The 13607-nt window shown below is 39.5% G+C and overlaps 1 long non-coding RNA gene across 2 annotated transcripts in view; it reads right to left on the reverse strand.

Moving 5' to 3' along the window:
- Positions 1 to 13118: 13118 nt before the first annotated feature.
- LOC108926216 (uncharacterized) overlaps positions 13119 to 13607 on the reverse strand; it is a 55372-nt gene continuing 54883 nt past the window's right edge. For both annotated transcript variants that reach the window (XR_001965462.2, XR_001965460.2), the window contains one exon: positions 13119 to 13374. This is a non-coding gene — a long non-coding RNA (uncharacterized LOC108926216). The remainder of the gene's footprint in view (positions 13375 to 13607) is intronic.

The following is a 13607-nucleotide window of genomic DNA, read 5'->3' on the forward strand; positions in this document are numbered from 1 at the left end:
ATTAAAAACATTTGCAAACATCAAAAATATTTACTTGAAACTAGTAAACATTTAAGCAAGCTTTGCTTTCAGTGCTCTTCTCTTCCCTTCTGAATTGATCTTTAAACTTCTGACATGAATAAAAGAAGTACACAATATGCAGAATTTATTTACATTTCAGAATTATTAAAGGTTGCAGAGAAAAAAGTGGAATCTCACAGGGATGCATGAACAAAAACAGTGTCACTGTATTTAGCTGTCACTCCCTGTGTATATTTTTTTCAAGAACATTTCAGATCAGATACTTCCCTATGTAGCCATATCATAGAGCTTATCTAAATATTCCTCTAGGCCTGCGGGGGTAGGAGGTCATGCCACTTACAGCTACAGACATCAGTCTGGATGAGAAATTTCCACAAACATCATTACTGTAGCCAAAGGGTGTAAAACAGGGAAAACAGAGTTGCTTTATCACCTTGAACAACCTGTTTGTGGAGAAGTGAATTCAGTTATTCAGTACGGATTATTGAGACAAGATGATTTTAATCAAGCAGTGAGTCAACGCTGTACCTGAAGACATGTACCAGGGTGTGTTCACTTTTACTTTGATCCTATTGAATGCATTTCTATACACAGCTGTACGGTCATACCTTACTGATACTGCATAGGATCAGCCACATGCGCACTTTTGAAGGCTTTTGGACCCTCCCCCATAGCTATAGGGACTTCTGCGGTTGTCAGAGTGATGTGAAACAAGCTTGACTTTGTAGAGATCTGGTTTACCACAGGGGCTCTGCAGTGAGAGTCCATCGTGCTTTGCTGAGTGGTTGTCCAGCAGCCCGAGTGCAGCGGCTCATCGCTGGAGACGCTGTATGCGCAAATGCAACGTGATGCATGGGTTGTGCTGGAGGACAATGCAGCATACTACTCATCAGACTTGTGCAGCATACACTTACAGTCGGTTTTAAAAAAATCACACCATCAAAAGTAATAAGCCTTAATTTTCATAACAGGTACAACAAAGGGCGCCCTTCCCACGATTATTGGGAAATGCAGAATATTTGTCAATTATTCATGAAACTCCCATTTATTTTGGCACACGCAGAATTTATAATGGCACCTATGCTGTATGTCTACAATGCACATTGCTTTTAAGAACACTATTAATAAGGCACATAATGTACTATTCATATTGAGGAGCCATCATTACAAATTGTGTAGAACGTTACTCTGGACCCAGGGAGACACAAAGTATATGCTCGGTTGGCTTATTAAGCCTGAGAGAGACAGACTGGACAAATAATAAGGCACTGGCCACAGAAGTAGAAATTTCAGAGCCTGGGGTGAAACGGTGCCGCTAATGCACTGATCGGAATGACTGACTTCCGCGGCACTCGTGCCCGCATTGTCAAAGCCTATCAGCAAGAGCCCCTTGTGCGAATAATCAAATGTACTCACAATCACGGCCTTGTTTTTCACTAAAAGGTCACTCATAAAATATTCTCTGTGCTCCTCGAATACGCCCAAATAGGATGGGTGCATTCAACCTGACAGCTCGCACATTGGTGAACGCGAATGTATGACTGTTCTGAAACAGCTGTACAAAAAAAAAAAAAACTGATGAGTTCATTATGTGCAGTGATAACCATCCATTGGTCGATAGGTATGAGTGCTGTCTTGCAATCGGATTTGGGAACTATATTTTGATATTTTCTAGGGAGGGTTTGGGAACGATATTTTGATATTTTCTGGGGAGGGTTTTTAAGAACTTTGAAGTGTGCTTCAATTATTTATAGCAAGGCTAGCTTTATGCACTGTGGCCTTTTGGTAAAATGCCACAAAGACATTAACCTATATATCTCGATGATGAGATTTGGAGACACCAATTTCTACTAAAATCAAGAGACCTTTATTCTGTTCCGTTGTGAAGCCAAATGTTACCTTTGCATGTAAATGAAAGTCCACTTCACATAGAGGGGGTTGTGAATTATTACTATGAACTTGTTATTGCAAAAGAGAAAGTTCTCATAGATGTAGAAGAAGATTGTTCATCCATTGTGGGTACCTGTAAATTTGGCTGACTTAGCCAGTTGTAGTTAAGGATAACTTGAACCTCCCGTACTTTTCTTTTACATTCTTTCCTCAGGTTTAGTCATTTAATATCGTGACTTCTCTTATCAACTCTATGCAGACCATGCCCAGATCTTCATCTAACTTCCTATCTTCAGTCCTCAGGTCTCAGCTAGATATCAAATTGTCTGTCGGCCATCTTCTCAAGCACAAATGACCATCACCTCAAACTTGACCATTAAAAATCTGATATTCTGTACCTACCCTCTGCCGCACATTTCAGAGATCTTCGTCTGAAAACTCACTCTGGAAAATGTCACTCTCACTCTAACCGTAGGGGGACAAATATGACCCTATATGTCTCATTACAGAGTGACGTGAAACCATGTCTCTCTATCCTGGACTCTAGTACTACCTCTTCATTGACCCACCAATGTCTTTTTCTATAACATTCTTAAAATCCATTCCTTCCTCACAAACTATGCTACTCAACTTCTTGTTCAGGGTCTCATTCTTTTGATGATGTTGGACTTCTGCAGCTCCCTATTGGCCCTCAATTTGTCCAGAATCTGGTGCCTGTCTTTCCAGTGTTATACCTGTACTTCTCCTTCATTGTAGTGTCTCCATTGGTGCTTCATTCCTGTTAGGATGCAGTTCAACACTCCTGTCCTAATCTTCAAGTTCTGGCATGGCTATACCCCACACTACCTCTATATCCATCATCCTTGAAAACCAACCACTTCATACAACTATTTGGGGCTATTTACCCAGGGCTCTATTGTGACATTCAAAGGCATTGACCTACACACCTATAATACTGCTGTTATCTATTCAGCAGTTGCCTGAAATAATAATTTCATCATTAATTTGATTGATTATTGTGTTACACACAATAATGTAAAGATTGTTTTCAATTCTTGAAAATGTGCCAGTGTTCACGCCGTAAACGCTTTCCATTGTCAGAAACTGCTTGCCCCAAGTGCAGTCGTGGCAAGCCAGAGCCTCACCCAACAATAAAGGGCACAAGGCTGAAAGTGGAGGGGACAGCAGTCTGTTGCAAGGCACCCCAAGCAGGGCTTGAAACCTAGACCCACAACACAGCAGACACTGGCTGAACCTGCTGAGCCACCATGTCCACGTTGTAAGTTGCCTTTGACAAAGAAATCAATAATAATAATAATAATAATAATAATAATAATAATAATAATATCTACAAGGAAATTCTGTGTCAATTTGTGCAGAGATGTGGCTCAAGAATGGTTCTGCTAAACATTATTTCTAATATGTTAACATCAACTGTGAGTGAGGAGTGAAAAACTCCTCAGTGACATCTCTGAAAAAAAGGGGGGTTTCTAAGGCCTTAAGCCATAACATGGTGAGAACTCCTAACAGCCAGAAAGAGCAACACAAGCAATTTGCATAATCACACATCAAACAAAGGAATCAATACATTAAAATATATACTAGCTGTATCCTGGTTCCAGAGCAACTTTGATGGCTACTGAGACAAAAGCAGAATGGGTAAAAGAAACCCTACTAAGCACAAAAGCACAATAGCACAATATGAACAATACATTTGTGGTACTATACAAATAATAGATTCAGCATCAGATCACCATGTAGGACCAAGTACTAAAAAAACACACACACACTTTCAGAACCGCTCGTCCCATACAGGGTCACGGGGAACCGGAGCCTACCCGGCAACACAGGGCGTAAGGCCGGAGGGGGAGAGGACACACCCAGGACGGGACGCCAGTCCGTCGCAAGGCACCCCAAGCGGGACTCGAACCCCAGACGCACCGGAGAGCAGGACTGTGGTCCAACCCACTGCGCCACCGCACCCCTTCCTCATACTAAAAACAGTCATCCTCAATTAATTAAAAAACTAATTATTCATATATTTCCTCATATATGTCTTGATTAATATATGTGATCAAGTATTTAAAGCATTGCATCTCTTTATTTAATATTGTTGTGCAACTGAAAGGCATCACTAACTAACAAGACAAATAAAATGCAGTTTGATTCTATTGAAGATAATTGGATGAATTTCATTTTTTTTAAATCAGCCAAACCTCTGTCTAACCTTTTTGTTTTTCAGTGATAAACATTAATAGATTCAGTAAAAAAAACACATCTGCAAGTGACCTTGAGAAAAGTGCTATAAATGAGAAGGGCAGAAAAGGAAGGGAACAGGAAAGACTCATTGCGCTGCAGTCGCTCAGACGACACTGCTTTTAAACAATACATCCATATTGCCTGGAGCCATTGTCACAGATATCGCCTCTCATGGCAAGAGGAATTAGAGCTCTCTTTGTAACTGTAATTGATCCCTCTTTTATATGTTTTCTTTTCCCTTCTTTACTTAAAAAAATGCAGTTGTCTCCTGGCTTACTTACCGTATCTATGGGAAGAGGAGTTATATCGGCTGGGTGGATTGGCTTTTTTAGAAATAATCGAAAACGACTCCCAGGACAAACAGGAGCACGATGTGATAAAAAGAGAACATCCCAAAAAAGATAAAAGAAAAGAGCTGAAAATAAAAGAAGAGTTCATAAAAATGTGTCAGAAGCCAGAAACGGCTAATCATTCAAAGGGAAGATTGACAATTAAATGTGCTCTCTAAATGGCCTCAACATCGACAGTATTAGGGGTTCCTTTGAGTGCCTTTCTGGCAGAGCTTTGAAGCTGATAAGCTCACTATATATATGAACAATTTCCAAATAGGTCAGATTGCAGTACTGTCAGAACATCTGATTTCCTTCTTATTTATACTGAGTGCAATGCACTGAATTATTCTTAGAAATTGTGTCCTTCCATCTAAATGTATGTGCCATAACGTGCCTCAAACTTTTACAGATTTATGTCAGTTTCGAAGCCACAAATAAACATCTCAAAGACAAAGCAGGCACTCATCTTGTACTGTCATACCATCTCACAGTACTTTAGCTTAAACTGAAGCCTATGGCCTGTGCCTTAATCCAATGTTTTGTGGTAGAGATGCAATGTTTTGGATAGCCAGCTGACTGGCATCACTGTCATTAGTATTAGATTTACATTAACTTATTTTTGGATGTTTTCCTGCAAAACAACTTAACGGTTTACACATTTATACTGCAAGGTAATTTCTACTGGAGCAATTTAGAATGAGTACCTTGCTCAAGCGTAATACAGCAGCAGGTGGGATACGAAACCTGGGTCCTTAAGCAGGTTTAACCACTTTGCCACCTGCTACCCACCTCTACTAGGTGTTTAATATGGTCTGATTCATTTAGAGCTGATGCAGGGCTACAGGTCACACCAAGGATAGGCGTCACACCAATAGGTTTGAGCAATTGTCAGTGTTCACCATCACTGTCATGATCAGTTAGCAGTGAGTTTGTTTAGGGCTGTTGTTTTATCCAAAAGGGAAATTGGTGGTCCAAAGGGAAAGAAATAACCCAGAAGTAGAATTAATAAAGAGGATGAGTTTCAGACGTGTCGGACTCAAATTGTGTCCACTCATTGACTGACAGGACAGTAGTTCTCATGCTGATTTTATTTACACTCACACTCCAGTCCTTCTTTCCCCTTTTTCTTTCCCCTCTGGTGTTTAGGGCATCGGTTTATCAGTGTATCACTCACATTCTTAATTTAAAGGGCACCTGGCAGGCTGGGTTCTGGAGACAGACATATGTTAGCAGGGCAGACAAGTGTTGTTGTCCTTAGGACCTGTCCATCTCCCTGATTATGAATCGGAGGCATAGGAGCCAAGCTTATCGGTCCAGCCCTCCGCTGGTGAATTCGCCAGCCTCCTATGCGATAAAGCCGGAGAGCTCCGCAGGGGACGAGGCCGTGACAGTCGGCTGTCTTGCGCTTTGCTGGATGCCAGTCACTCCTACTGGCTAGTGGCAGTCTTTATTTATGCTTCAGTACCACATTTGTCCTCTGGGTCCTTGACAGAAGGGAACTGTCGGTAAGTGTTCTGGTTAAGGTGTTCAGAACAGAGTCTATGTTGGGAAGTAAAGGGGGAGGACAAGCATACTGGGAAGATGTGCATTTTTTAAAATGCTCCTCTGCATTTTTTTTTTTTTTTGGAGCTGTCAGCTTACCGAAGGGAAGGCGCATTTGTGACTTCAAAGTGCTGTTTGAACTACGTCTAAAAAGCCTTTGTTATCTTTGTTATGAACATTGCAATTACTTGTAGCTAATCTCCTCAAAATGGGTTTATTAAATCACTGCACACATTTGTATTCCAAGCATTGTCAACAGAGTTTAAAAACAAATGAATGAAAAGACTTGCTGGTTTAGACACTGACTTACTCGTTCCATATGTCATATTAGCACACTTCTGTATAACAAGACTAATCATCATCTCGCATTGGCATGAAAGTATGCTAATTTTACTTCGAAAAAAGAAATGCAGTTTACTGCTTGAAAGCTTGTGGAAAACTGAACTATACTTTTAAATATCTTTATACATTTATTCATTTGTTGAGATTTTGAATAGCCTGATGGAATATTGGGTTGTAAAAACTTGTTTTGTTTCATTTCTAGCCAAGCTTTTTATTGTTTCAGTACAGTCATACCAGGAGGGACATCACTGTGGTTATGATAATTTGACTTAAACAAGCACTTCATTTAATATCCCTACTTACCAGACATCTCTTTGTATTTAAGAGGAAAGGATTTGGATTCTTCACACTTCACAACAGCAGAGTAGTGTAAGACCAAAGGCATAGTTTGGTTTGTGCTTCATTAAATTCTGAAGCTCCATCAGCTCTTGTTTACTAGTTTCATCTGTTATAATCTCAGTGATCATGGCCCTGGTTGGACTATATAAGCCATGCTAACTTGTTGGTGAATTGAGTGTGAATTTTTAAAAATTGTTTTCATGGATTTCTTTAATCTTTCCTCTGCTTTTTAACATGAAAACTTGAATTAATACATAGAATTTGAGTACCACCTGCATGCATGTTTCGTTTGTGAGGTTTTGTTAAGTTTACAGTTCGTAACAGCTATGAAAAAGCTCAAAGAGGGTAGACAGTCATAAGGTATTAATCATGCAGTATTATTTAGTAACTGAGGAAGGAAAACTACATTGTTACATTGTGTTGTGATAACTAGTGGTAACGATTAAGTAATTGTAGGTAATTGTGTAAATTTTATTTGGATTTTGTGAAATTCCAGTATAAATGAGTATCAGTTTTGGGATTCTGAAAAGCCTAAACATTTTCACCAATAAGACTAATGGTTATTGCATCCTCATTTCTTAAGAATTCACCTTATGAGGGTTTTTGGAGGACTAAATTACCTTCTTAAGGTAGGAGAAAACTGTATATGCTAAAAATGAGAGGAAAAAATAGAAAATCACTGAGTGCAATTCACTGACCACTCTATTACGCCTGTCTACAGTAGCAATCACAGAGCTAGAAAAGAGGGCTGGAACTTCTATTAAGTACCTGCAGCCTCTATTTCCCAAATTTCACTTTTCATCATGAGAGCATCCTGGAGGAGCACATGTGCTCTATCCGAGAGCACACTGCCTTCCTCAGAACCAGAGCTCAGATGGTTTTCCTCCTCCAAATCAGAGCGGAATGAAGTCAGCTTCGATTCTCCAAGACGTCGACGGATTCTTCCGAGTAAATCAGCTCAGTCGGCCTGATGTGCCGCTGTCACCTCGCGGTGACATGATATAATATGAAATGATATTGAACAACACGAGTTTGGCAATAAATTGTTAGCAGTGCTTTAGCTCTGACAGCAGCCAGTTTATCGCTTTAATCCCAAGGTCTTTTAACCCTCCTTGATGTAAATTGAGGTTGGCTTTTTTTTTTTTTTTTTTTTTTGAAGAAAGCGAAAACTGCATTCTGTCTTGCTCCCCTTTTTCTTTACCTAAAACTGCTTTCAACAATTTATGTTTGCACATCAGCTATGCAGTTTGACAGGCACCCACTAAGAAAGGTCTATTACGAGATATTACAGAGGAAAAGAATGGTTAGTGCAAAAGCGCAATATACCTTTATTTATTTATTTTTTGCTGTTGTTTAGGTACAGGTTGTGAATATAGTGCCGTTGTATAAACAAAGAAAGGAGATATTTGTCCTTACTTTCAAGCAGCTCTTCTTAAAACTGCAGAGATTATGATAAATTGTGTTTACCATTGGTTAAAAGCAGGAAAAACACATCTATACACTGTTAATCGGAGATGGCAGCTTATTGGCATCAATTTGATTTATAAATAGGATAAACAACCAAACCATCAGAGGGCTGGATTAATGAAGGGCTATGAACAAGATATCAGAGGAAGGATCGGAGTTTAATCTGTTGGGAGCATCTTGACCTGTTCTGAATCTTAAATTTATTTGATTTGATTAATTTTTGCTGTTTGATTTTCCCACATAGACTTCAGATCCCAAGCACATGTAATTCTCTATAATTAAATAGGCGTGCTCGGCGCTCAGAAATGGTTGGTTTCCAATTATGCAAAACAGGATCTGCATTGAGTTGAATTGCTATTAGTCTGGATGAGTGCTAGCTCCTCCTTGGAAGAGGAGAACAGTCCATCCAATCCTCTGGATTCCCTCAGTAAGTACTTTCCATCAGACATGTTTGCAGTAGGAAGTAAAAAAAGACATACATTGAGTGGTCGACATACTGTATATTTGCCAGTTCAGGTTAGACTGTGCAAGTCGGAGATTTGTCTGTGATTAACTTTAACCAAGAGTCTCTGTAAAATTGGAAAAAGTCACTTCTGCCAAAGGAAGGACTGATTTACTGAGGCGTCTCGGCTTACTGTCATTTTGTACGTTCTGTGATCTGCAGGCACCTATGAGTTCCTGGTTGCCATGAATTAGTGACACGATAGTGTTCAGGTTGAATTGCGGCTCTCGTCCACAGTGCTCTGTAATGCTGAGAAGCACCATACGATTTGTTTAAACATACAGACCTGGGTATATATTTAAATTTAAGTAATCACCTCCTGGTTTCAAAAATGTTACAAAAACAGAATCTGAACTGAGTCACCCAGGGTGAAGTACTCGTTCATTCGCTCTCACTCACTCACTCACTCACTCACTCACTCACTCACTATCATTAAAAGCTTATTGAAATCAGGATCACAGTGGTTCAGAGCCTACCCTGGAATCACAGGTGCAAGGTCAGTCAAAACTACACCCTGGATTGCTGGACTGGATGACAGTCCATTGCAAGAGGAGATGGATGGGCATTAATTTAGAGAGTGGAGATGATACCTAAACACACAAATTCAACAAAAAAAAAAAAAAACCACAGTCATCTTTAACATAATTCAACCAGAAAGGAAACCACAGTTCTCTGCTGAACCACTTTGTGTTGATACATTTTGTGTGAAAGAATTGTTTCTTGCACATGGTCAATAAAAATGATTGATAGCTAGAGAGATTGTGACAAGGGTGGGTGTTCAGTGGAGCACAGATTATTTTATTATTTTCTTCGGTGGGCTTACATGGGAATTAAATTTGCCCAACATGCAGTCCTGACAGAGTCACTTCCAAGAAACTCAAACAAATCTACTATAATACTTGCTGTAATATTTTCACAGTCTACCCCTCTAAGATCAACAACCCCCTTTTCTTCACCCCTCTTTTATTAATTTATACTGCAATTTCATGATATTGTTAGTGCAACTTTGCGTACAAGGGTAAGTGTGTATCGATTCAGATTTGATTAAAGTCAGACTAATTTGGTCTGAATGAGCAGACGTTTAATCAAATGAAAATCAATAGAGGCCCTTGTGCATCCAAGGAGTAAGAGAATACAGTTAATATGTTATAAATTATGGGCTGAGGGAGCTGGTGTGGTAATGCTCCTTGGGAGCAAAGAGGGTGTTATCTAGGATCCTCTACTCCCACACCTCTAGAGAGAGATAAATGTGTGTTGCAGGTGGAACATGTAAACTTCTTCTCAAAATTCTCAGGAATATAATGAAAAACCTTGAATGATCCATTGTTAAGGTTAATGTGGGCACTTTAGGATGTCTGCAAAGTTCACAGTGATGTAGATGGCCATGATTCTCATGGTATTTTACCATTAGCAGGAAATTTTGGGCATATTCATGCCTTTTTGTTAATCAATACATTTGTGTGGACATTTGAACATCTTTGTCTTCATGTCCTTTTTAAAATTCACCCTTCATACAGCATTAGAACCCATATAAATGATTTGCAGGTCTATAACTGAACTGTATTGCTCGCTATAAACAAACTTAAAAATAAGAAACGGCACCAGAGGTGATGGCATTCCTTCCTCATGACCTAAACTGTCCTCTCTGTAAATCCAGCCACGTCTATGACACAGCATCTTTGGAGAGCACCATCTTTAGATTAATGAATAGAAGTAAAAAAAAATAAAGAAATGAACATATACACTTCATTAAAATAAAATCACATAAAAATTATACTTTTTTTTTTTTTCTGTGTACTGTACTTTGCAGTATAGACACAATTATTGGATTTTCATGGCAGTTCCTAGGACAGCTGCTAGCATAGTGGATAGAACAACTGCCTTTAGACCCAAAGGTTGCAGGTTTGAACCTCGTCTCTGGCTATAGTACCCTTAAGCAAGGTACTTACCCTGAATTGCTCTAGTAGAATTACCCACCTGTATAAATGGGTAAATAATTGTAAGTTCCTCTAGCAAAAATGAATAAATATTCATGGTATCTTTTATTTTGGGAATACTTAGCATTGTGACCTCACTCCAAAACATACAGTCATTTTTCCAAAACTTTCAATATATTTTCAACACATTTCAAAATGAAACATATTCTGAAGGACTGAGCTCTGGGACTGGGCTACACCTTGTCTGCATTATATGTGCACACCATAATAAACAAACTGATTGTTCACAAACTGTTAATGTAGAGGTAATGCATCAACACCAGCTGAGCTAATACTCCCTTCTAATGTGATGACCTATTGTCACCTCTGAATCACAGAGTAGGGGACACGTGGTGTATGTCACTTGTATCACTTCATTTGTCTTCATTTCTCTACCTCTGAACTCTGACCCTTAGCCCAGCTGAGACATCTAGTCTTCTCCCCTTATTTTCTGCTTCTTGTGTCTGTTAATGTGGACCGCTGAACATGATAAACATATTATTACATGCCCTTTTTTATACCTATATACACAGAAAACACATATGTTTATTTAATCATTTAGTTGACTTGCAATATTGAAATACGATGATTTACTCATGTAAACAGCTGAGTCATTTTTACTGTAGCAGTTTGGGAAAACATACCTTGATCAAGGGCTTTGCAGCAGGAGGTGGGGTTCAAATCTGGATCCTTCACATGGGAGGCAGTGGATCTAAACACTTTGCCACTTGCTGTCATGATTGTCTCTGGTCTGTCTGTGTAAAGATTTATATTGTTAAACTATACAGCTCAAGACAGCGCAGTCATTAAAACTGCCCTCTTTGAGTACAAGGATTGCGAGTTTAAATCCATCCCATGGCTATAGTACTCTTGACCAAGGAATGTAGCCTGAGTTATATTTACATTTATTCATTTAGCAGACGCTTTTGTCCAAAGCGACATACATCTGAGCAAAAGTACAATTTATGCATTACATACATACATTTATTCATTTAGCTGACATTTTTCTCTAATGCAGCTTACAGTATTAAAGCACCTACAGTTATTACTGGTATTGTAGTGATTAGGGTTGCTGCCTTTGGATCCAAAGGTGGTACGTTTGATCCCCACCTCTGGCTGTGGTACCCTTGAACATACTTATCCTGAATTGCTCCAGTACAAATTACCCAACTGTATGAATGGGTAAAAATAATTGTAAGCCTGTGACTGTAATAACTGTGACCTTAACATTGTAAGTTGCTTTGGAGAAAAACATCAGTGAAAGGAATAAATGCATATACCCATTTATAGAGCTTGGTAATTCTACACAAGCAATTTTAGGGTAAATACTGTCATGTATATAGGGGTGTGGTGGCGCAGTGGGTTGGACCACAGTCCTGCTCTCTGGTGGGTCTGGGGTTTGAGTCCCGCTTGGGGAGCCTTGCGATGGACTGGCGTCCTGTGCTGGGTGTGTCCCCTCCCCCTCCCGCCTTATGCCCTGTGTTACCGGGTTAGGCTCCAGTTCCCTGCAACCCCGTACGGGACAAGTGGTTCAAGAAATGTGTGTGTGTGTGTGTGTGTGTGTGTGTATGTGTATACACACACTGTTGTGTACTGAGTGTTGTATAAACTCAGGGGTAAGTGTTAGTGGGCCACCCTTAAGAGTAATGTGGGTTAGAGTTTAGTTGGCCAGTGGTATGTACCAAAAAGAATGGGAGTTCTTGCTTCCACGTGGTTCAGTAAAAACAAAGAAGAAAACATGATCCATCGTGTCTCATCTTTATTCGTGTTTGTATACATTTGATATACAAGCAAAACACAACAAATACCATGCTCAAGGGTATTACAGATGGAAGGGGGATTCAAAACTGTCACCTTTGGGTCAAAAGGCATCAGCTCTAGCCACTATGCAGTCTTCATTAGGGCATATGAAGCACAGCAAGTTGTTGGTCAAGGTCTGTTGTTTTGACAATGGATGTTTTGCCATCTGTGTGACAGGATTAAGGTGAAATCATTTTTATTTTGCTCAGATCAAAAAGTGGCCAATGCATCTGCTTAGCTGTGACAATGGCAGAATTCATAAAGGTGATGAATAAGCCCACAGGTACTCAGTAAACATTTGAGAATAAACCGAGACAAAAGAAAGAAAAAAATTGCACTAAACATGAAACAAACCAAAATTATTCACAGTTTAAACATTGCAGCTACAACAGACTTATTGAGATCTTATTAAACAGGCAGGTTTAGTGTGGTCCATTCTATTATAATAAAGTAATAATTCCAGTCTTGTGCTTTCTTGGTACAGATCGATGATGCACAAAATTCTTAAGAGTTCCAAATCCATCATATGAAATAACAGAAACAGATAAACAGGCAACAAATTGCAATAAAAGAACATTCGCCCATCTGGCAAAAATGACTTTTTGGACTCCATTCTGCCTAATTGTCTAAAAATAGGATGAAGACAAATGATTATCATTTGCAAAAGCCCATGGCAATAATGATGAATGCACAGTTTTTTTAGTTTGCCCTCGCTGGAGTCATTGCTTTAGGCGGTCTCTGAGGGATCAACAATGTTACACCGGGAAACTCGTCTAGTCCACGCTGGGCTAGGCCTCAGCACCATCTGTGTGAAACCGTCTGAAGACCGCAGTCTCCCCGGCGGGGCTTGATGCTCAATGTCCAACCGGTGACCGCTTTACAGAGAAACATGATGGCTGAAGCTCTACAACAAAGACAGTAGAGTAAAGTTCAGTTAATGAGTTGTAACTTACAAGAAAAGGTAGGGTGTCTCCCTCACTGGGCCAATACCTCTTTTTGATAAATAATGTTCATAATATAGTGTTTTAAGGTCACATTTGCCTGCATAATGCATTACCTTCCCCTCCCCATTTTCTCGACAATATATAACAGTCCCTTGAAGTCAAGACTATGATAAACAAATTACTGATATGATGT

This window comes from Scleropages formosus, chromosome 7, assembly GCF_900964775.1.
Source record: "Scleropages formosus chromosome 7, fSclFor1.1, whole genome shotgun sequence".
Classification (NCBI taxonomy): domain Eukaryota; kingdom Metazoa; phylum Chordata; class Actinopteri; order Osteoglossiformes; family Osteoglossidae; genus Scleropages; species Scleropages formosus.